The sequence below is a fragment of the Somniosus microcephalus genome, chromosome 9 (assembly GCF_052327205.1).
Source record: "Somniosus microcephalus isolate GS21.2 chromosome 9, FLI_Smic_1.0, whole genome shotgun sequence".
Classification (NCBI taxonomy): Eukaryota; Metazoa; Chordata; class Chondrichthyes; order Squaliformes; family Somniosidae; genus Somniosus; species Somniosus microcephalus.
Window position 1 is genome coordinate 219,498,485 of NC_140995.1, and position 24,440 is coordinate 219,522,924.

Here is a 24,440-nt window from a genome sequence, read left to right on the forward strand (position 1 = left end):
TCCCACCGTCACAGAAGCCAGTCTTCAACCAATTCGCTTCACTGACATGATATCAAGAACGGTAGAGCGCAGTGGATACAGCAAAGGCTCTGGGACCCGACAACATCCCCGATACAGAGCTGAAGACCTCTGCTCCAGAAATAGCTGCACCTCTAGCCCAGCTGTTCCAGTACTGGCTTCTACCCGACAAAGTGGTAAATTGCCCAGGTATGTCCAGTCCACATAAAGCTGGGCTAATCCAACAGCCAGTTACCACCCCATTAAGCACCTCTCCATCATCAGCAAAGTGATGGAAGCTGTCATCGACAATGCTATCAAGCGGCACTAACTCACAAATAACCTCCTCACCGATGCCCAGTTTGGTTTCCGCCAGGACCACTTGGCTCCTGACCTCATTACAACCTTGGTCCAAACATGGACAAAAGAGCTGAATTCCAGAGGTGAGGTGAGAGTGACTGTCCTCGACATCAAGGCAGCATTTGTCCGAGTGTGGCACCAAGGAGCCCTAATAAAACTGAAATCAATGGGGATCAGGGGAAAACTCTCCACTGGATGGTGTCATATCTAGCACAAAGGAAGATGGTTGTGGTTATTGGAGGCCAATCATCTCAGACCCAGGTCATCGCTCAGCAGTTACTCAGGACAGTGTCCTAGGCCCAACATCTTAGCTGCTTTGTTAATGACCTTCAGAAGTGGGGATGTTCGCTACTGATTGCACAGTGTCAAGTTACATTCGCAATTCATCAGATAAAGAGGCAGTCTGTGTCCAGCACGACCTGGACAACATTCAGGTTGGGGATGATAAGTGGCAAGTAACATTTGTGCCACACAAGTGCCAGACAATGACCATCTCCAACAAGAGAGAGTCTAACCAGCACCCCATGACAATCAATGGCATTACCATTGTTGAATTCCTCACCATCAACAACCTGGAGGTCACCATTGACCAGGAACTTAACTAGATCAGCCAAATAAATATTGTGGCTACAAGAGCTAGTCAGACATTGGGTAGTCTGCGTAAGTGACTCACCACCTCCTGACTCCCCAACGCCTTTTCACTCCCTACAAGGCACTAGTCAGGAGGGCGATGGAATATTCTCCACTTGCCTGGACAGTTGCAGCTCCATCAATACTCACGAAGCTCGACAGAATCCAAGGGAAAGCAGGCCGCTTAATCAGCCACCCATCCACCATCTTAAACATTTACTCCCTCCTCATCCATAGAAACATAGAAGATAGCAGCAGGAGTAGGCCATTCGGCCCCTCGAGTCTGCTCCGCCATTTAATGAGATCATGGCTGATCATCCAAATTCAGTACCCTGGCCCTGCTTTCTCCCCATATCCCTTGATCCCTTTAGTCTTAAGAAATATATCTAACTCCTTCTTGAATATATTTAATGAATTGGCCTCAACTGCCTTCTGTGGTAGAGAATTCCACAGGTCCACCACTCTCTGGGTGAAGAAATTCCTCCTCATCTCAGTCCTAAATGGCTTACCCCTTATCTTTAGACTGTAACCTCTGGTTCTGGACTCCCCCGCCATCGGGAACATCCTTCCTGCATCTAGTCTGTCTATCCCTGTTAGAATTTTATAAGTTTCAATGAGATCCCCTCTCATTCTTCTAAACTCCAGCCCAATCGACATCATTCCTGCCATCCCAGGTATCAATCTGGTGAATCTTCGCTGCACTCCCTCCATGGCAAGAACATCCTTCCTCAGATAAGGCGACCAAAATTGCACACAATACTCAAGGTGTGGTCTCACCAAGGCCCTGTACAACTGCAGCAAGATATCCTTGCTCCTGTACTCAAATCCTTTTGCTATGAAGGACAACGTAGCATTTGCCTTCTTAAGTGCCTGCTGCAGCTGCATGCTTACCTTTAGCAACTGATCCACAAGGACACCCAGGTCTCGTTGCACTTCCCCTTCTCCCAATCTATTGCTGTTCAGATAATAATCTGCCTTCCTGTTTTTGCCACCAAAGTGGATAGCCTCGCATTTATCCACATTATATTGCATCTGCCATGCATCTGCCCAATCAGCCAACCTGTCAAATCATACTGGAGTTTCTCGGCATCCTCCTCACGGCACACACGCCCACCCAGCTTTGTGTCGTCTGCAAACTTGGAGATATTACATCTAGTTCCCTCGTCTAGATCATCATTAATATATATTGTGAATAGCTGGGGTCCTAGCACCGATCCCTGCGGTACCCCACTAGTCACTGCCTGCCACTCGGAAAAAGAGCCGTTTATTCCAACTCTTTGCTTCCTGTCTGCCAACCAGTTCTCTATCCAAGTCAGTACCTTACCCCCAATCCCATGTGCTTTAACTTTACATGCTAATCTCTTATCCAGCGCACTGTGGCGTCATGGCACAGAATGTCCTCTGGGCGGGGGACTTCAATGTCCATCACCAAGTGTGGCTCGGTAGTGGCTCGTGTTTATTCTCTCACTGCCGTGAGCCAGTCTGGCTGCTATGTCCTTCAGGACTCAGGCAGCTCGGTCAATCATGGTACTATTGAGTCACTGAGGACACCCCTTCATCGTGTCCTGTGCCCCTACCACCGTGCTAAATGGGATAGATTAAGAACACATCTAGCAGCTCAAAACTGGGCATCCATGAGGCGCTGGGCCCATCAGCAGCAACAGAATTTTATTCCACCATAATCTGTAACCTCATGGCCCGGCATATCCCTCATTCTACCATTACCATCAAACCAGCCCTGGTTCAATAAGGAGTGTTGAAGAGCATGCCAGGAGCTGCACCAAGTGTATCTGAAAACACAGGACTATATGCATGCTAAATAGCGAAAGCAGCATTTTATAGACAGAGCTAAGCGATCCGCACCCAATGGATCAGATCAAAGCTCTGCAGTCCTGCCACATCCAGTCGTGAATGGTGATGGACAATTAACAACTAACGGGAGGAGGAGGCTCCTTGAACATCCCCATCCTCAACGATGGCAGAGCACAGTACGTGAGTGCAAAAGACAAGGCTGAAGCCTTCGCAACCATCTTTAGCCACGAGTGCCAAGTGGATGATGCATTACAGCTCCTGAGGTCCCACCGTCACAGAAGCCAGTCTTCAACCAATTCGCTTCACTGACATGATATCAAGAACGGTAGAGCGCACTGGATACAGCAAAGGCTCTGGGACCCGACAACATCCCCGATACAGAGCTGAAGACCTCTGCTCCAGAAATAGCTGCACCTCTAGCCCAGCTGTTCCAGTACTGGCTTCTACCCGACAAAGTGGTAAATTGCCCAGGTATGTCCAGTCCACATAAAGCTGGACTAATCCAACAGCCAGTTACCACCCCATTAAGCACCTCTCCATCATCAGCAAAGTGATGGAAGCTTTCATCGACAATGCTATCAAGCGGCACTAACTCACAAATAACCTCCTCACCGATGCCCAGTTTGGTTTCCGCCAGGACCACTTGGCTCCTGACCTCATTACAACCTTGGTCCAAACATGGACAAAAGAGCTGAATTCCAGAGGTGAGGTGAGAGTGACTGTCCTCGACATCAAGGCAGCATTTGTCCGAGTGTGGCACCAAGGAGCCCTAATAAAACTGAAATCAATGGGGATCAGGGGAAAACTCTCCACTGGATGGTGTCATATCTAGCACAAAGGAAGATGGTTGTGGTTATTGGAGGCCAATCATCTCAGACCCAGGTCATCGCTGCAGCAGTTACTCAGGACAGTGTCCTAGGCCCAACATCTTAGCTGCTTTGTTAATGACCTTCAGAAGTGGGGATGTTCGCTACTGATTGCACAGTGTCAAGTTACATTCGCAATTCATCAGATAATGAGGCAGTCTGTGTCCAGCACGACCTGGACAACATTCAGGTTGGGGATGATAAGTGGCAAGTAACATTTGTGCCACGCAAGTGCCAGACAATGACCATCTCCAACAAGAGAGAGTCTAACCAGCACCCCACGACAATCAATGGCATTACCATTGTTGAATTCCCCACCATCAACAACCTGGGGGTCACCATTGACCAGGAACTTAACTAGATCAGCCAAATAAATATTGTGGCTACAAGAGCTAGTCAGACACTGGGTAGTCTGCGTAAGTGACTCACCACCTCCTGACTCCCCAAAGCCTTTTCACTCCCTACAAGGCACTAGTCAGGAGTGCGATGGAATATTCTCCACTTGCCTGGACAGCTGCAGCTCCATCAATACTCACGAAGCTCGACAGAATCCAAGGGAAAGCAGGCCGCTTAATCAGCCACCCATCCACCATCTTAAACATTTACTCCCTCCTCATCCATAGAAACATAGAAGATAGCAGCAGGAGTAGGCCATTCGGCCCCTCGAGTCTGCTCCGCCATTTAATGAGATCATGGCTGATCATCCAAATTCAGTACCCTGGCCCTGCTTTCTCCCCATATCCCTTGATCCCTTTAGCCTTAAGAAATATATCTAACTCCTTCTTGAATATATTTAATGAATTGGCCTCAACTGCCTTCTGTGGTAGAGAATTCCACAGGTCCACCACTCTCTGGGTGAAGAAATTCCTCCTCATCTCAGTCCTAAATGGCTTACCCCTTATCTTTAGACTGTAACCCCTGGTTCTGGACTCCCCCGCCATCGGGAACATCCTTCCTGCATCTAGTCTGTCTATCCCTGTTAGAATTTTATAAGTTTCAATGAGATCCCCTCTCATTCTTCTAAACTCCAGCCCAATCGACATCATTCCTGCCATCCCAGGTATCAATCTGGTGAATCTTCGCTGCACTCCCTCCATGGCAAGAACATCCTTCCTCAGATAAGGCGACCAAAATTGCACACAATACTCAAGGTGTGGTCTCACCAAGGCCCTGTACAACTGCAGCAAGATATCCTTGCTCCTGTACTCAAATCCTTTTGCTATGAAGGACAACGTAGCATTTGCCTTCTTAAGTGCCTGCTGCAGCTGCATGCTTACCTTTAGCAACTGATGCACAAGGACACCCAGGTCTCGTTGCACTTCCCCTTCTCCCAATCTATTGCTGTTCAGATAATAATCTGCCTTCCTGTTTTTGCCACCAAAGTGGATAGCCTCGCATTTATCCACATTATATTGCATCTGCCATGCATCTGCCCAATCAGCCAACCTGTCAAATCATACTGGAGTTTCTCGGCATCCTCCTCACGGCACACACGCCCACCCAGCTTTGTGTCGTCTGCAAACTTGGAGATATTACATCTAGTTCCCTCGTCTAGATCATCATTAATATATATTGTGAATAGCTGGGGTCCTAGCACCGATCCCTGCGGTACCCCACTAGTCACTGCCTGCCACTCGGAAAAAGAGCCGTTTATTCCAACTCTTTGCTTCCTGTCTGCCAACCAGTTCTCTATCCAAGTCAGTACCTTACCCCCAATCCCATGTGCTTTAACTTTACATGCTAATCTCTGATCCAGCGCACTGTGGCGTCATGGCACAGAATGTCCTCTGGGCGGGGGACTTCAATGTCCATCACCAAGTGTGGCTCGGTAGTGGCTCGTGTTTATTCTCTCACTGCTGTGAGCCAGTCTGGCTGCTATGTCCTTCAGGACTCAGGCAGCTCGGTCAATCATGGTACTATTGAGTCACTGAGGACACCCCTTCATCGTGTCCTGTGCCCCTACCACCGTGCTAAATGGGATAGATTAAGAACACATCTAGCAGCTCAAAACTGGGCATTATGAGGCGCTGGGCCCATCAGCAGCAACAGAATTTTATTCCACCATAATCTGTAACCTCATGGCCCGGCATATCCCTCATTCTACCATTACCATCAAACCAGCCCTGGTTCAATAAGGAATGTTGAAGAGCATGCCAGGAGCTGCACCAAGTGTATCTGAAAACACAGGACTATATGCATGCTAAATAGCGAAAGCAGCATTTTATAGACAGAGCTAAGCGATCCGCACCCAATGGATCAGATCAAAGCTCTGCAGTCCTGCCACATCCAGTCGTGAATGGTGATGGACAATTAACAACTAACGGGAGGAGGAGGCTCCTTGAACATCCCCATCCTCAACGATGGCAGAGCACAGTACGTGAGTGCAAAAGACAAGGCTGAAGCCTTCGCAACCATCTTTAGCCACGAGTGCCAAGTGGATGATGCATTACAGCTCCTGAGGTCCCACCGTCACAGAAGCCAGTCTTCAACCAATTCGCTTCACTGACATGATATCAAGAACGGTAGAGCGCACTGGATACAGCAAAGGCTCTGGGACCCGACAACATCCCCGATACAGAGCTGAAGACCTCTGCTCCAGAAATAGCTGCACCTCTAGCCCAGCTGTTCCAGTACTGGCTTCTACCCGACAAAGTGGTAAATTGCCCAGGTATGTCCAGTCCACATAAAGCTGGGCTAATCCAACAGCCAGTTACCACCCCATTAAGCACCTCTCCATCATCAGCAAAGTGATGGAAGCTGTCATCGACAATGCTATCAAGCGGCACTAACTCACAAATAACCTCCTCACCGATGCCCAGTTTGGTTTCCGCCAGGACCACTTGGCTCCTGACCTCATTACAACCTTGGTCCAAACATGGACAAAAGAGCTGAATTCCAGAGGTGAGGTGAGAGTGACTGTCCTCGACATCAAGGCAGCATTTGTCCGAGTGTGGCACCAAGGAGCCCTAATAAAACTGAAATCAATGGGGATCAGGGGAAAACTCTCCACTGGATGGTGTCATATCTAGCACAAAGGAAGATGGTTGTGGTTATTGGAGGCCAATCATCTCAGACCCAGGTCATCGCTCAGCAGTTACTCAGGACAGTGTCCTAGGCCCAACATCTTAGCTGCTTTGTTAATGACCTTCAGAAGTGGGGATGTTCGCTACTGATTGCACAGTGTCAAGTTACATTTGCAATTCATCAGATAAAGAGGCAGTCTGTGTCCAGCACGACCTGGACAACATTCAGGTTGGGGATGATAAGTGGCAAGTAACATTTGTGCCACACAAGTGCCAGACAATGACCATCTCCAACAAGAGAGAGTCTAACCAGCACCCCATGACAATCAATGGCATTACCATTGTTGAATTCCTCACCATCAACAACCTGGAGGTCACCATTGACCAGGAACTTAACTAGATCAGCCAAATAAATATTGTGGCTACAAGAGCTAGTCAGACATTGGGTAGTCTGCGTAAGTGACTCACCACCTCCTGACTCCCCAACGCCTTTTCACTCCCTACAAGGCACTAGTCAGGAGGGCGATGGAATATTCTCCACTTGCCTGGACAGTTGCAGCTCCATCAATACTCACGAAGCTCGACAGAATCCAAGGGAAAGCAGGCCGCTTAATCAGCCACCCATCCACCATCTTAAACATTTACTCCCTCCTCATCCATAGAAACATAGAAGATAGCAGCAGGAGTAGGCCATTCGGCCCCTCGAGTCTGCTCCGCCATTTAATGAGATCATGGCTGATCATCCAAATTCAGTACCCTGGCCCTGCTTTCTCCCCATATCCCTTGATCCCTTTAGTCTTAAGAAATATATCTAACTCCTTCTTGAATATATTTAATGAATTGGCCTCAACTGCCTTCTGTGGTAGAGAATTCCACAGGTCCACCACTCTCTGGGTGAAGAAATTCCTCCTCATCTCAGTCCTAAATGGCTTACCCCTTATCTTTAGACTGTAACCCCTGGTTCTGGACTCCCCCGCCATCGGGAACATCCTTCCTGCATCTAGTCTGTCTATCCCTGTTAGAATTTTATAAGTTTCAATGAGATCCCCTCTCATTCTTCTAAACTCCAGCCCAATCGACATCATTCCTGCCATCCCAGGTATCAATCTGGTGAATCTTCGCTGCACTCCCTCCATGGCAAGAACATCCTTCCTCAGATAAGGCGACCAAAATTGCACACAATACTCAAGGTGTGGTCTCACCAAGGCCCTGTACAACTGCAGCAAGATATCCTTGCTCCTGTACTCAAATCCTTTTGCTATGAAGGACAACGTAGCATTTGCCTTCTTAAGTGCCTGCTGCAGCTGCATGCTTACCTTTAGCAACTGATCCACAAGGACACCCAGGTCTCGTTGCACTTCCCCTTCTCCCAATCTATTGCTGTTCAGATAATAATCTGCCTTCCTGTTTTTGCCACCAAAGTGGATAGCCTCGCATTTATCCACATTATATTGCATCTGCCATGCATCTGCCCAATCAGCCAACCTGTCAAATCATACTGGAGTTTCTCGGCATCCTCCTCACGGCACACACGCCCACCCAGCTTTGTGTCGTCTGCAAACTTGGAGATATTACATCTAGTTCCCTCGTCTAGATCATCATTAATATATATTGTGAATAGCTGGGGTCCTAGCACCGATCCCTGCGGTACCCCACTAGTCACTGCCTGCCACTCGGAAAAAGAGCCGTTTATTCCAACTCTTTGCTTCCTGTCTGCCAACCAGTTCTCTATCCAAGTCAGTACCTTACCCCCAATCCCATGTGCTTTAACTTTACATGCTAATCTCTTATCCAGCGCACTGTGGCGTCATGGCACAGAATGTCCTCTGGGCGGGGGACTTCAATGTCCATCACCAAGTGTGGCTCGGTAGTGGCTCGTGTTTATTCTCTCACTGCCGTGAGCCAGTCTGGCTGCTATGTCCTTCAGGACTCAGGCAGCTCGGTCAATCATGGTACTATTGAGTCACTGAGGACACCCCTTCATCGTGTCCTGTGCCCCTACCACCGTGCTAAATGGGATAGATTAAGAACACATCTAGCAGCTCAAAACTGGGCATCCATGAGGCGCTGGGCCCATCAGCAGCAACAGAATTTTATTCCACCATAATCTGTAACCTCATGGCCCGGCATATCCCTCATTCTACCATTACCATCAAACCAGCCCTGGTTCAATAAGGAGTGTTGAAGAGCATGCCAGGAGCTGCACCAAGTGTATCTGAAAACACAGGACTATATGCATGCTAAATAGCGAAAGCAGCATTTTATAGACAGAGCTAAGCGATCCGCACCCAATGGATCAGATCAAAGCTCTGCAGTCCTGCCACATCCAGTCGTGAATGGTGATGGACAATTAACAACTAACGGGAGGAGGAGGCTCCTTGAACATCCCCATCCTCAACGATGGCAGAGCACAGTACGTGAGTGCAAAAGACAAGGCTGAAGCCTTCGCAACCATCTTTAGCCACGAGTGCCAAGTGGATGATGCATTACAGCTCCTGAGGTCCCACCGTCACAGAAGCCAGTCTTCAAACAATTCGCTTCACTGACATGATATCAAGAACGGTAGAGCGCACTGGATACAGCAAAGGCTCTGGGACCCGACAACATCCCCGATACAGAGCTGAAGACCTCTGCTCCAGAAATAGCTGCACCTCTAGCCCAGCTGTTCCAGTACTGGCTTCTACCCGACAAAGTGGTAAATTGCCCAGGTATGTCCAGTCCACATAAAGCTGGACTAATCCAACAGCCAGTTACCACCCCATTAAGCACCTCTCCATCATCAGCAAAGTGATGGAAGCTTTCATCGACAATGCTATCAAGCGGCACTAACTCACAAATAACCTCCTCACCGATGCCCAGTTTGGTTTCCGCCAGGACCACTTGGCTCCTGACCTCATTACAACCTTGGTCCAAACATGGACAAAAGAGCTGAATTCCAGAGGTGAGGTGAGAGTGACTGTCCTCGACATCAAGGCAGCATTTGTCCGAGTGTGGCACCAAGGAGCCCTAATAAAACTGAAATCAATGGGGATCAGGGGAAAACTCTCCACTGGATGGTGTCATATCTAGCACAAAGGAAGATGGTTGTGGTTATTGGAGGCCAATCATCTCAGACCCAGGTCATCGCTGCAGCAGTTACTCAGGATAGTGTCCTAGGCCCAACATCTTAGCTGCTTTGTTAATGACCTTCAGAAGTGGGGATGTTCGCTACTGATTGCACAGTGTCAAGTTACATTCGCAATTCATCAGATAATGAGGCAGTCTGTGTCCAGCACGACCTGGACAACATTCAGGTTGGGGATGATAAGTGGCAAGTAACATTTGTGCCACGCAAGTGCCAGACAATGACCATCTCCAACAAGAGAGAGTCTAACCAGCACCCCACGACAATCAATGGCATTACCATTGTTGAATTCCCCACCATCAACAACCTAGGGGTCACCATTGACCAGGAACTTAACTAGATCAGCCAAATAAATATTGTGGCTACAAGAGCTAGTCAGACATTGGGTAGTCTGCGTAAGTGACTCACCACCTCCTGACTCCCCAACGCCTTTTCACTCCCTACAAGGCACTAGTCAGGAGGGCGATGGAATATTCTCCACTTGCCTGGACAGTTGCAGCTCCATCAATACTCACGAAGCTCGACAGAATCCAAGGGAAAGCAGGCCGCTTAATCAGCCACCCATCCACCATCTTAAACATTTACTCCCTCCTCATCCATAGAAACATAGAAGATAGCAGCAGGAGTAGGCCATTCGGCCCCTCGAGTCTGCTCCGCCATTTAATGAGATCATGGCTGATCATCCAAATTCAGTACCCTGGCCCTGCTTTCTCCCCATATCCCTTGATCCCTTTAGCCTTAAGAAATATATCTAACTCCTTCTTGAATATATTTAATGAATTGGCCTCAACTGCCTTCTGTGGTAGAGAATTCCACAGGTCCACCACTCTCTGGGTGAAGAAATTCCTCCTCATCTCAGTCCTAAATGGCTTACCCCTTATCTTTAGACTGTAACCCCTGGTTCTGGACTCCCCCGCCATCGGGAACATCCTTCCTGCATCTAGTCTGTCTATCCCTGTTAGAATTTTATAAGTTTCAATGAGATCCCCTCTCATTCTTCTAAACTCCAGCCCAATCGACATCATTCCTGCCATCCCAGGTATCAATCTGGTGAATCTTCGCTGCACTCCCTCCATGGCAAGAACATCCTTCCTCAGATAAGGCGACCAAAATTGCACACAATACTCAAGGTGTGGTCTCACCAAGGCCCTGTACAACTGCAGCAAGATATCCTTGCTCCTGTACTCAAATCCTTTTGCTATGAAGGACAACGTAGCATTTGCCTTCTTAAGTGCCTGCTGCAGCTGCATGCTTACCTTTAGCAACTGATGCACAAGGACACCCAGGTCTCGTTGCACTTCCCCTTCTCCCAATCTATTGCTGTTCAGATAATAATCTGCCTTCCTGTTTTTGCCACCAAAGTGGATAGCCTCGCATTTATCCACATTATATTGCATCTGCCATGCATCTGCCCAATCAGCCAACCTGTCAAATCATACTGGAGTTTCTCGGCATCCTCCTCACGGCACACACGCCCACCCAGCTTTGTGTCGTCTGCAAACTTGGAGATATTACATCTAGTTCCCTCGTCTAGATCATCATTAATATATATTGTGAATAGCTGGGGTCCTAGCACCGATCCCTGCGGTACCCCACTAGTCACTGCCTGCCACTCGGAAAAAGAGCCGTTTATTCCAACTCTTTGCTTCCTGTCTGCCAACCAGTTCTCTATCCAAGTCAGTACCTTACCCCAATCCCATGTGCTTTAACTTTACACGCTAATCTCTTATCCAGCACACTGTGGCGTCATGGCACAGAATGTCCTCTGGGCGGGGGACTTCAATGTCCATCACCAAGTGTGGCTCGGTAGTGGCTCGTGTTTATTCTCTCACTGCCGTGAGCCAGTCTGGCTGCTATGTCCTTCAGGACTCAGGCAGCTCGGTCAATCATGGTACTATTGAGTCACTGAGGACACCCCTTCATCGTGTCCTGTGCCCCTACCACCGTGCTAAATGGGATAGATTAAGAACACATCTAGCAGCTCAAAACTGGGCATCCATGAGGCGCTGGGCCCATCAGCAGCAACAGAATTTTATTCCACCATAATCTGTAACCTCATGGCCCGGCATATCCCTCATTCTACCATTACCATCAAACCAGCCCTGGTTCAATAAGGAGTGTTGAAGAGCATGCCAGGAGCTGCACCAAGTGTATCTGAAAACACAGGACTATATGCATGCTAAATAGCGAAAGCAGCATTTTATAGACAGAGCTAAGCGATCCGCACCCAATGGATCAGATCAAAGCTCTGCAGTCCTGCCACATCCAGTCGTGAATGGTGATGGACAATTAACAACTAACGGGAGGAGGAGGCTCCTTGAACATCCCCATCCTCAACGATGGCAGAGCACAGTACGTGAGTGCAAAAGACAAGGCTGAAGCCTTCGCAACCATCTTTAGCCACGAGTGCCAAGTGAATGATGCATTACAGCTCCTGAGGTCCCACCGTCACAGAAGCCAGTCTTCAACCAATTCGCTTCACTGACATGATATCAAGAACGGTAGAGCGCACTGGATACAGCAAAGGCTCTGGGACCCGACAACATCCCCGATACAGAGCTGAAGACCTCTGCTCCAGAAATAGCTGCACCTCTAGCCCAGCTGTTCCAGTACTGGCTTCTACCCGACAAAGTGGTAAATTGCCCAGGTATGTCCAGTCCACATAAAGCTGGACTAATCCAACAGCCAGTTACCACCCCATTAAGCACCTCTCCATCATCAGCAAAGTGATGGAAGCTGTCATCGACAATGCTATCAAGCGGCACTAACTCACAAATAACCTCCTCACCGATGCCCAGTTTGGTTTCCGCCAGGACCACTTGGCTCCTGACCTCATTACAACCTTGGTCCAAACATGGACAAAAGAGCTGAATTCCAGAGGTGAGGTGAGAGTGACTGTCCTCGACATCAAGGCAGCATTTGTCCGAGTGTGGCACCAAGGAGCCCTAATAAAACTGAAATCAATGGGGATCAGGGGAAAACTCTCCACTGGATGGTGTCATATCTAGCACAAAGGAAGATGGTTGTGGTTATTGGAGGCCAATCATCTCAGACCCAGGTCATCGCTGCAGCAGTTACTCAGGACAGTGTCCTAGGCCCAACATCTTAGCTGCTTTGTTAATGACCTTCAGAAGTGGGGATGTTCGCTACTGATTGCACAGTGTCAAGTTACATTCGCAATTCATCAGATAATGAGGCAGTCTGTGTCCAGCACGACCTGGACAACATTCAGGTTGGGGATGATAAGTGGCAAGTAACATTTGTGCCACGCAAGTGCCAGACAATGACCATCTCCAACAAGAGAGAGTCTAACCAGCACCCCACGACAATCAATGGCATTACCATTGTTGAATTCCCCACCATCAACAACCTGGGGGTCACCATTGACCAGGAACTTAACTAGATCAGCCAAATAAATATTGTGGCTACAAGAGCTAGTCAGACACTGGGTAGTCTGCGTAAGTGACTCACCACCTCCTGACTCCCCAACGCCTTTTCACTCCCTACAAGGCACTAGTCAGGAGTGCGATGGAATATTCTCCACTTGCCTGGACAGTTGCAGCTCCATCAATACTCACGAAGCTCGACAGAATCCAAGGGAAAGCAGGCCGCTTAATCAGCCACCCATCCACCATCTTAAACATTTACTCCCTCCTCATCCATAGAAACATAGAAGATAGCAGCAGGAGTAGGCCATTCGGCCCCTCGAGTCTGCTCCGCCATTTAATGAGATCATGGCTGATCATCCAAATTCAGTACCCTGGCCCTGCTTTCTCCCCATATCCCTTGATCCCTTTAGCCTTAAGAAATATATCTAACTCCTTCTTGAATATGTTTAATGAATTGGCCTCAACTGCCTTCTGTGGTAGAGAATTCCACAGGTCCACCAGTCTCTGGGTGAAGAAATTCCTCCTCATCTCAGTCCTAAATGGCTTACCCCTTATCTTTAGACTGTAACCCCTGGTTCTGGACTCCCCCGCCATCGGGAACATCCTTCCTGCATCTAGTCTGTCTATCCCTGTTAGAATTTTATAAGTTTCAATGAGATCCCCTCTCATTCTTCTAAACTCCAGCCCAATCGACATCATTCCTGCCATCCCAGGTATCAATCTGGTGAATCTTCGCTGCACTCCCTCCATGGCAAGAACATCCTTCCTCAGATAAGGCGACCAAAATTGCACACAATACTCAAGGTGTGGTCTCACCAAGGCCCTGTACAACTGCAGCAAGATATCCTTGCTCCTGTACTCAAATCCTTTTGCTATGAAGGACAACGTAGCATTTGCCTTCTTAAGTGCCTGCTGCAGCTGCATGCTTACCTTTAGCAACTGATGCACAAGGACACCCAGGTCTCGTTGCACTTCCCCTTCTCCCAATCTATTGCTGTTCAGATAATAATCTGCCTTCCTGTTTTTGCCACCAAAGTGGATAGCCTCGCATTTATCCACATTATATTGCATCTGCCATGCATCTGCCCAATCAGCCAACCTGTCAAATCATACTGGAGTTTCTCGGCATCCTCCTCACGGCACACACGCCCACCCAGCTTTGTGTCGTCTGCAAACTTGGAGATATTACATCTAGTTCCCTCGTCTAGATCATCATTAATATATATTGTGAATAGCTGGGGTCCTAGCACCGATCCCTGCGGTACCCCACTAGTCACTGCCTGCCACTCGGAAAAAGAGCCGTTTATTCCAACTCTTTGCTTCCTGTCTGCCAACCAGTTCTCTATCCAAGTCAGTACCTTACCCCCAATCCCATGTGCTTTAACTTTACACGCTAATCTCTTATCCAGCGCACTGTGGCGTCATGGCACAGAATGTCCTCTGGGCGGGGGACTTCAATGTCCATCACCAAGTGTGGCTCGGTAGTGGCTCGTGTTTATTCTCTCACTGCCGTGAGCCAGTCTGGCTGCTATGTCCTTCAGGACTCAGGCAGCTCGGTCAATCATGGTACTATTGAGTCACTGAGGACACCCCTTCATCGTGTCCTGTGCCCCTACCACCGTGCTAAATGGGATAGATTAGGAACACATCTAGCAGCTCAAAACTGGGCATCCATGAGGCGCTGGGCCCATCAGCAGCAACAGAATTTTATTCCACCATAATCTGTAACCTCATGGCCCGGCATATCCCTCATTCTACCATTACCATCAAACCAGCCCTGGTTCAATAAGGAGTGTTGAAGAGCATGCCAGGAGCTGCACCAAGTGTATCTGAAAACACAGGACTATATGCATGCTAAATAGCGAAAGCAGCATTTTATAGACAGAGCTAAGCGATCCGCACCCAATGGATCAGATCAAAGCTCTGCAGTCCTGCCACATCCAGTCGTGAATGGTGATGGACAATTAACAACTAACGGGAGGAGGAGGCTCCTTGAACATCCCCATCCTCAACGATGGCAGAGCACAGCACGTGAGTGCAAAAGACAAGGCTGAAGCCTTCGCAACCATCTTTAGCCACGAGTGCCAAGTGGATGATGCATCTCGGCCTGCTCCTGAGGTCCCCACCTTCACTGAAGCCAGTCTTCAGCCAATTCACTTCACTCCACATGATATCAAGAACAGTAGAGCGCACTGGATACAGCAAAGACTGTGGGCCCCGGCAACATCCCAGCTGCAGAGCTGAAGACCTGTGCTCCAGAACTAGCTGCACCCCTAGCCAAGCTGATCCAGTACTGGCATCTACCCGACAACATTACAATTCGTCAGAAAATAAGGCAGTCATGCAGCAAGACCTGGACAATGTTCAGGTCGGGGATGATATGTGGCAAGTAACATTTGTACCACACAAGCACCAGACAATGATCATCGCCAACAAGAGAGAGTCTAACCAGCTCCCCGTGACGTTCAATGGCATTACCATCGTTGAATCCCCCACCATCAAATCCTGGGGTTCACCATTTACCAGACACTTAACTAGACCAGCCACTTAAATACTGTGGCTGCAAGAACTAGGCAGAAGCTGGGTATTTAGCGGCGAGTGTCTCACCTCCTGACTTCCCAAACCTTTCCACCACCTACAAAGCACAAGTCAGGAGTGTGATGGAATACTCTCCATGTCCTTGGATGAGTGCAGCTCCAACAACACTCAAAAACCTCAACACCATCCAGGACAAAGCAGCCTGCTTGATTGGCATCCCATCCACCACCTTAAGCATTTACTGCCTCCTCCACCGGCACACTGTGGCTGCAGTGTGTTCAATCTACAAGATGCACTGCAGCAACTCAGCAAGGCTTCCACGACAGCACCTCCCAAACCTGCGGCCTCTATCACCTCAAAGGACAAGGGCAGCAAGGCTTCCACCACCATCTCCAAGTTCCCCTCCAAGTCTCACAGAATTCTGGAACTCCCTACCTAACAGCACTATGGGAGAACCTTCACAACACGGATTGCAGCGGTTCAAGAAGGCGGCTCACCACCACCTTCTCAAGGGTAACTAGGGATGGGCAATAAATGCTGGCCTTGCGAGTGATGCCCACATCCCGAGAATGAATAAATTAGAATTAAAAACGTGTTTTTTATATATTGTGTTTCTTGTTTTTCTTAATTGTAACTTAATTTTGCTTTAACCTTTTCCCGTTCTCGTGTCCTCTTTTTCTATTTACTTTTTTAGTCTCCACAGTCATTCTATTCCTAAGTCCCAGAGATTTGTTCCAACAAATTTGCCTTCGGCCTCAATCACGCTCTGCTTCTACTGGGTCTGGGCCCTCCACCTGGGTTCACAATTACAAAAAATAAACGGCAGAAAAGTCTGTAAACTAAGGGAAGGAATCAAAGGAAGACCAGTCAGGTCAACCTGAGTTTTTGATACAGGAGATGGTAAAGGGATGTTCTGCTGCTGATGGGAGAAAAAGACCCAAGGGCAGTGCTGGTGACATTAGAGCAGATCCACCTCCCACTCATGAAGTGCCAGAGACTGGATTCTACATCAGTCGCATGAAGCTTTCCATGGCTATGGAAATGTCATCTAAGTACTTCAGAGGGACAGGGCCTTGTGTACCCAATCTGGCCCAGCATTAACAGGAATGGTGACTAACGGAGCCAGAAGTTACCACTTGTGTCTCCAAAGAGTTATGGGTGAGGTAAAAGAGAAGAAAATGTTCTCTATAAATTTCCCCACTGATTCAGCGTTGGCCAGTGTCTGTACATTGGTCAGCTCTGTACCATCAGCCTCTGGAGAGGAAACATAACAATAAACTGAATTTAAACAAATTGGATGTTAGAAACAAATGGCGCGATTCACTGTAAGCCCAGCTAATGGGGCCAACCCACTCCATAATCAGCAGTGGGAAAGTGAAAGTGGGAAATGTTGATACTCCTATTCAGTCCATGGCACAGCACATTCGTGCTTGTGTCCCGGTTATTACAGATTAGCATCTTCCTTCCTTCATTTTTTCCTTCCTTCCTGCAGGATCAAATTTAATCTGTCTATAATTCAGATCTTCCCATTAATCAATAGTTCAGTGCTATTTGTCTTTGTCCTGTTTGGTTTCCAATACCTTTGTAACAGGCCTCAATATGTGTTAATCTGGAATTGACTGTTACTCCTCTGGAGCTGGAGGCACTCAGGATTAATTGTGGACACAAACATTTCTGACACATGTATCTGGTATGAATACACCGTGATCTGAGGAACCTCATTTTGTTCAGAATCCAGCTCCTCAAAGCTTCACATTTTCTCATTCTTTCCTTCACCATCTCTTGTGTCGAGTGACTGACTGTCTTTTGCAGCAGAGCTGCCGTTGCCTCCCTCCACAGGGGAACTCCAGCATTTCTCGATCTTTCACAGCACAGCAACAGGTGTGGGCAAGATGGATGTTGATGAGTGTGGCTGCACATGTCCTACCTCTTTGGTGTCACTCTCTTGTCACATGTCTAGTGCTGGAAATGCGCTGTCAGGAAATGCGTGACATCTGAAGGACAGCCCTGGTTTTCAAAGCTGAGCTGAAATAAAAAAATTGAAGAGGTCAAAGGTGGGAAATTCCTTAGGCTTGCCGTCACACACCCGCAATATTCCAACTGCAACCACAAGAAAATGATAAAGTAGGATGGGTGCGGACAGGGGTTCATCTCTAGAGGTTGTTAATGTACCTGCAGAGTTAGTGTCGCACCATCCCAGGGTCAGCTCCTGTGTTTGGGATGTTTTGTGCTCTCGTGCTGATCTCTGTGAGTATGCAGAAAGTATCTGAGTTCAGGCCAGTGCTGGGTATATGAAAGAAATAGTCAATGAAAGTATCAGTCAATCTCAGTTAATGCAGAGTAAAGCTCCCTCTACACTGTCTCATCAAACACTCACAGGGAAGGTACAGCACGGGTTAGATACAGAGTAAAGTTCCTTCTACAGTGTCCCATCAAACACTCCCAGGCCTGGTATAGCACTGGTTAGATACAGAGTAAAGCCTCCCACTTTACATTACCATCTAACACTCCCAGGCCAGGTACAGTACAACTTAGATGAAGTGTAAAGCTCTCTCTAAATTGGTTGATCACACACAGTCAACTCAGATCCAGCATGTTTTAAATTCAGCGTACAGCTCCTCTGACACTACCCAATGAAGCACACCAGCTCAGGTACAGCATGGGATGAACTTAGAATAAAAATCCCTCTACATGTAAGTGTCAGGCAGTCCCAGGTATGATTAGGCACTTTCCAGCCTTCCGTACTCAATATCGAGTTCAACAATTTCAGATCATAACCTCGGCCCCCATTGCATTTTTACTTATATTTTTTATCCACACCTTTGTTTTGGCCCCCCCCTTTTTTTTCTCTCCCACATGGCAGCTGTCTCCCATTCTGCCAGCGCATCTCACACCTAATCTAGAGCCGTCTTTTGTCTCCACTAGTCCTATCACCATCTCGTCTTGTTTTGAATACCTCTTTGGGTTGAGGCGCCAAACTGGCGCCAAGTTCGCCTGGGCGCTGGTTTTTGCGCAGCATTCGAAGCTGTAGCGATCGTCAGAAATTCAGTTGAAGTGCCCCTAGAGGGAGATGGTGCCAGGCTCGAGGCGCTCCGTGTCCCTCTTAGGGCGCTGAAACTGAATATCGCAGCGCAACGTGCCGCAGCGCCATACGCTGCGAGTCGGCATGCTGTGGTACTGCAGGCCTTCCTCCCACTGGTAAGGGGGAGGGGCCTGCAACAGCGCGAACCCCGATCGCGAGTTCCGGCAAAAGAGCCCGGCACCAAGGAGAAGTGCCGGGCTCTCGGGAAGCAGCCGGCAATGCCACGGGGGGGGACCAGGAGGCCGGGGACGGAGGTGCTGGCAGGCGGCCGCCGAAAAAGCGGCCGCCCCGCACCTCCACCTTAACTTGCGCCTCTGCCGGCACAAGAAGGCCCCGTGAACCGGGCGCGGGTAGCGAACGGCGCTACAGCGGCGTTCGCTACCAAATATCGCGTTCTGGGCGTGAATGGGGCGCTGCGCACACTGATGATGTCATCGGTGGTGGCACAGTGCAAATGGCTAACGCCACCATTAGCGCCCCTGCTGAATATCGCGGGAGGCGCAGCCAGTGGCGCTACAGCCACTGACTGCCTCTTTAGGCGCTAACAGGTGGTGCTACTCACCCAATTTTTCCCCCAATGTCTCTTCACTTCTCTTTTGTTCTCTCTCAGCCCCCAAACTGGCCTTTTAATTTGTTTCATTTCCTGTGTTTTTTCAGTCTTGACAAAGGGTTTCGACCTGAAACGTTGACTCTATTTCTCTCTCCACGGATGTTGCCTGGCCTGCTGAGTTTTTCCAGCATTTTCTGTTGTTGTTCCAGGTATGGGCTAGCTTTACATACAAGTTGAGCTCAATTGTACTTGTCGCATCAAAGGCAGTCCCTTATGGCATTTGTCGAAGAAGCACCCAGTAGATGGTTAGACTCTCACCTTGGCAAAATCCTGGACTGATGGGATCCTCAGTAAAGTTCCTCACCTTTACAATCATTGTTGGGGCTTCTTGTTTCATCCCGTCTTTGACATTGAGGGTCTTGGTCCCACCAGATCTGCTCTGTGAATCCAGCGACATTTCTCCAGTCCCAGTTAGTGTGATGATGATTTGGCTCCACTCTCTCCACCCTCCTGAGATACTCTTCACTATATGAAACATTTAATATAAAAATTATTAATTCTAGAATCTGTAATTGGAATACATTCAGTCTATATTTGTCACTATGATTATATTTAGTTTGAATATGTTTGTAATGAATGACATTTGGTTGAATTACTTACCTTAATATTAAATTGTTCTTTCCTTTCCCCTATTTATAAGGACTAAACTCACTGGCAGTGTCAGCTGCCAAGTCCAGCTCATCCCACAGTGACTCCCGTTGATGCTGTGTAACCAGGGGTGTAAACCTGTCTCCAGGTGACATCACAGAGGAGCCAGGAAACATGTCACAAAGCAGCCCAAGCCCCTCCCACTCAAGGTATTACAGGGTCACATGACCAGTCTCTGCTCCTGGTGTGCAGTCTCACTGGGCATGAAAGCAGGTTGTACAATCAGTCCCTTCTCCAACCCTGGATATTACAGCCTCCTTTGTGCCTTGAAACAAGCCTATTCCCTGTAACAGGAAGGGTGCCACAAGCAATAAGTGGAGGGATCTTCATGGGTATCAAGTGGTGGGATCATCGGAGCACTGGTGTGCAGTCTCACTGGGCATGAACGCAGGTTATACAATCAATCCCGTCTCCAACCCTGCTCCCATGTACTGAGACTCCAGTCAGGGAGCACAGACTCCCAAAATTACCACTGATAAATTATCCCTCCCATCTTCCAAATGTGAGGTCCCACTATTCAAAGGCCCCCATGTCTACCTCTTGCTTTATACACCAGAAAGTCTCCCCTCTCTTTATGTCAGCCACTGTGTCTCCCTCCTGCTTAGAGAGGCAGTTTGTGGAAATGGTGTTTGGGATGAGGCAAGGATATCACAACCTCCTTTGTGCTCTGAAACAAGTCTATTCCCTGTAAGAGGAATAGTGTCAGAAACAATAAGTGGAGGGATCTTCAGGGTATCAAAGAGAGGGACCATCGGATCATTAATTGGAGGGTGCATCATGGGCAATAAATGGGGTAAAGCACCCTCTGTACTAGCCCATCAAACACTCCCAGGCAGGATATCAGGTTTAATCAGTTGGTCACACTGCAGGTAAAGGCTGCACAGGCAGGAAGGGAATGGGTGACCGCCAGGCAGAGTAGTAGGCGCAGGCAGGTAGTGCAGGGGTCCCCTGTGGCCATCCCCCTCTCAAACAGATATACCACTTTGGATATTGTTGAGGGAGATGGCTTATCGGGAGAAGGCAGCAGCAGCCAACGTCCTGGCACCATGGGTGGTTCTACTGCACAGGATGGAAGGAAAAAGAGCGGGAGAGCTATAGTGATAATGGATTCTATTGTAAGGGGAATAGATAGGCGTTTCTGCAGCCACAAACGAGTCTCCAGGATGGTATGTTGCCTCCCTGGTGCAAGGGTCAAGGATGTCTCGGAGCGGCTGCAGGGCATTCTGAAGGGGGAGGGTGAATAGCCAGTTGTCGTGGTGCATATAGGTACCAATGATATACGTAAAAACCGGGATGAGGTCCTAAAAGCTGAATACAGAGAGTTAGGAGTTAAATTAAAAAATAAGACCTCAAAGGTAGTAATCTCAGGATTGCTACCAGTGCCACGTGCTATTCATAGTAGAAATAGAAGGATATTTCAGATGAATACATGGCTAGAGGAATGGTGCAAGGGGGAGGGATTCAAATTCCTGGGACATTGGAACCTGTTCTGGGGGAGGTGGGACCAGTACAAACTGGACGGTTTGCACCTGGGCAGGACCGGGACCGATGTCCTAGGGGGAGTGTTTGCTAGTGCTATTGGGGAAGGTTTAAACTAAAATGGCATGGGGATGGGAACCTGTGCAGGGAGACAGAATAAAGGGAAGCAAGGATAGAAGCAAAAGACAGGAAGGAGAAAAGCAAAAGTGGCAGTCAGAGAAATCAAGGGTGTAAATCCAACATGGCCACAGTAAATAATAATTCTAAAAGGTCTAAGATTGTTAAAAAAACAAGCCTGAAGGCTTTGTGTCTTAATGCGAGGAGCATTCGTAATAAGCTGTATGAATTAAACGGATATGATATAATTGGGATTACAGAGACATGGCTCCAGGGTGACCAAGGCTGGGAATTCAACATCCAGGGGTATTCAATATTCTGGAAAGACAGGCAAAAAGGAAAAGGAGGTGGGGTAGCATTGCTGGTTAAAGAGGAGATTAACATAATAGTAAGGAAGGATATTAGCTCTGATGATGTGGAATCCGTATGGGTAGAGCTGAGAAATGCCAAGGGGCAGAAAACGTTAGTGGGAGTTGTATATAGACCCCCAAACAGTAATGCTGAGGTTGAGGATGGCATTCAATGGGAAATTAGAGATGCATGCAATAAGAACACAGCAGTTATCATGGGTGACTTTAATCTACATATAGATTGGGCTAACCAAATTAGTAACAATACTGTGGAGGAGGAATTCCTAGAGTGTATATGGGATGGTTTCCTGGACCAATATGTCGAGGAACCAACTAGAGATAAGGCCATCTTAGACTGGGTATTAGTAATGAGAAAGGATTAATTAGCAATCTTGTTGTGCGAGGCCCCTTGGGGCAGAGCAATCATAATATGAAGAATTCTTCATGAAGATGGAGAGTGAAGTATTTGACTCAGAGACTAGGGTCCTGAATTTAAATAAAGGAAACTATGATGGTATGAGGCGTGGGTTGGCTAGGATGGATTGGGGAATGTTCCTTAAAGGGTTGACGGTGGATAGGCAATGGCAAACATTTAAAGATCGCACGGATGAACTACGGAATTTGTTCATCCCTGTTTGGCATAAAAATAAAACAAAAAATGTGACTCAACCGTGGCTAACAAGGGAAATTAGGGATAGCATAAGATCCAAGGAGAGGACATATAAATTGGCCAGAAAAAGCAGCAAACCTGAGGATTGGGAGCAGTTTAGGATTCAGCAAAGGAGGACAAAGGGATTAATTAAGAGGGGGGAAATAGAGTATGAGAGTAAGCTTGCAGGGAACATAAAAACTGACTGTAAAAGCTTCTATAGATATGTGAAGAGAAAAAGATTGGTGAAGTCAAGCGTAGGTCCCTTGCAGTCAGAATCAGGGGAATTTATCATGGTGAACAAAGAAATGGCTGACCAATTAAATACATACTTTGGTTCTGTCTTCACAAAGGAGAACACAAATAACCTCCCAGAGATGTCGGGGAACATAGGGTCTAAAGAAAGGGAGGAACTGAATGAAATCAGTATTTGTAGGGAAATGATGTTAGGGAAATTGACAGGTTTGAAGGCCGATAAATCCCCAGGGCCTGATAATCTACATCCTAGGGTACTTAAGGAAGTGGCCCTAGAAATAGTAGATGCATTGCTGGTCATCTTCCAAAATTCTATAGACTATGAAACAGTTCCCATGGATTGTAGGGTAGCTAATGTAACCCCACTATTTAAAAAAGGTGGTAGAGAGAAAACGGGGAATTATAGACCGGTAAGCCTGACATCGGTAGTGGGGAAAATGCTAGAGTCCATTATAAAAGATGTAATAGCAGAGCACTTGGAAAACAGTGACAGGATCGGACAAAGTCAACATGGATTTACAAAAGGTAAATCATGCTTGACTAATCTACTGGAATTTTTTGAGGATGTAACTGTTGAATAGGTAAAGGAGAACCACTGGATGTGGTGTATTTGGACTTTCAGAAGGCTTTCGATAAGGTCCCGCATAAGAGATTAGCGTGCAAAGTTAAAGCACATGGGACTGGGGGGTAAGGTACTGACTTGGATAGAGAACTGGTTGGCAGACAGGAAGCAAAGAGTTGGAATAAACAGGTCTTTTTCCGAGTGGCAGGCAGTGACTAGTGGGGTACTGCAGGGATCGGTGCTAGGACCCCAGTTATTCACAATATATATTAATGATCTAGACAAGGGAACTAGATGTAATATCTCCAAGTTTGCAGACGACACAAAGTTGGGTGGGCGTGTGTACTGCGAGGAGGATGCCGAAAAACTCCAGTACGATTTGGACAGGTTGGGTGATTGGGCAGATGCATGGCAGATGCAGTATAATGTGGATAAATGCGAGGTTAGCCACTTTGGTGGCAAAAACAGGAAGGCAGATTATTATCTGAACGGCAATAGATTGGGAAAAGGGGAAGTGCAGCGAGACCTGGGTGTCTTTGTGCACCAGTCGCTGAAGGTAAGCATGCAGGTGCAGCAGGCGGTTAAGAAGGCAAATGGTATGTTAGCCTTCACAGCAAAAGGATTCGAGTACAGGAGCAAGGATATCTTGCTGCAGTTGTACAGGGCCTTGGTGAGACCACACCTTGAGTATTGTGTGCAGTTTTGGTCGCCTTATCTGAGGAAGGATGTTCTTGCCATGGAGGGAGTGCAGCGAAGATTCACCAGACTGATACCTGGAATGGCAGGAATGGCATATGAAGAGAGATTGGGTCGATTGGGCTTGTATTCGCCAGAGTTTAGAAGAATGAGAGGGGATCTCATTGAAACTTATAAAATTCTAACAGGACTAGACAGACTAGATGCAGGAAGGATGTTCCCGATGGCGGGGGAGTCCAGAACCAGGGGTCAC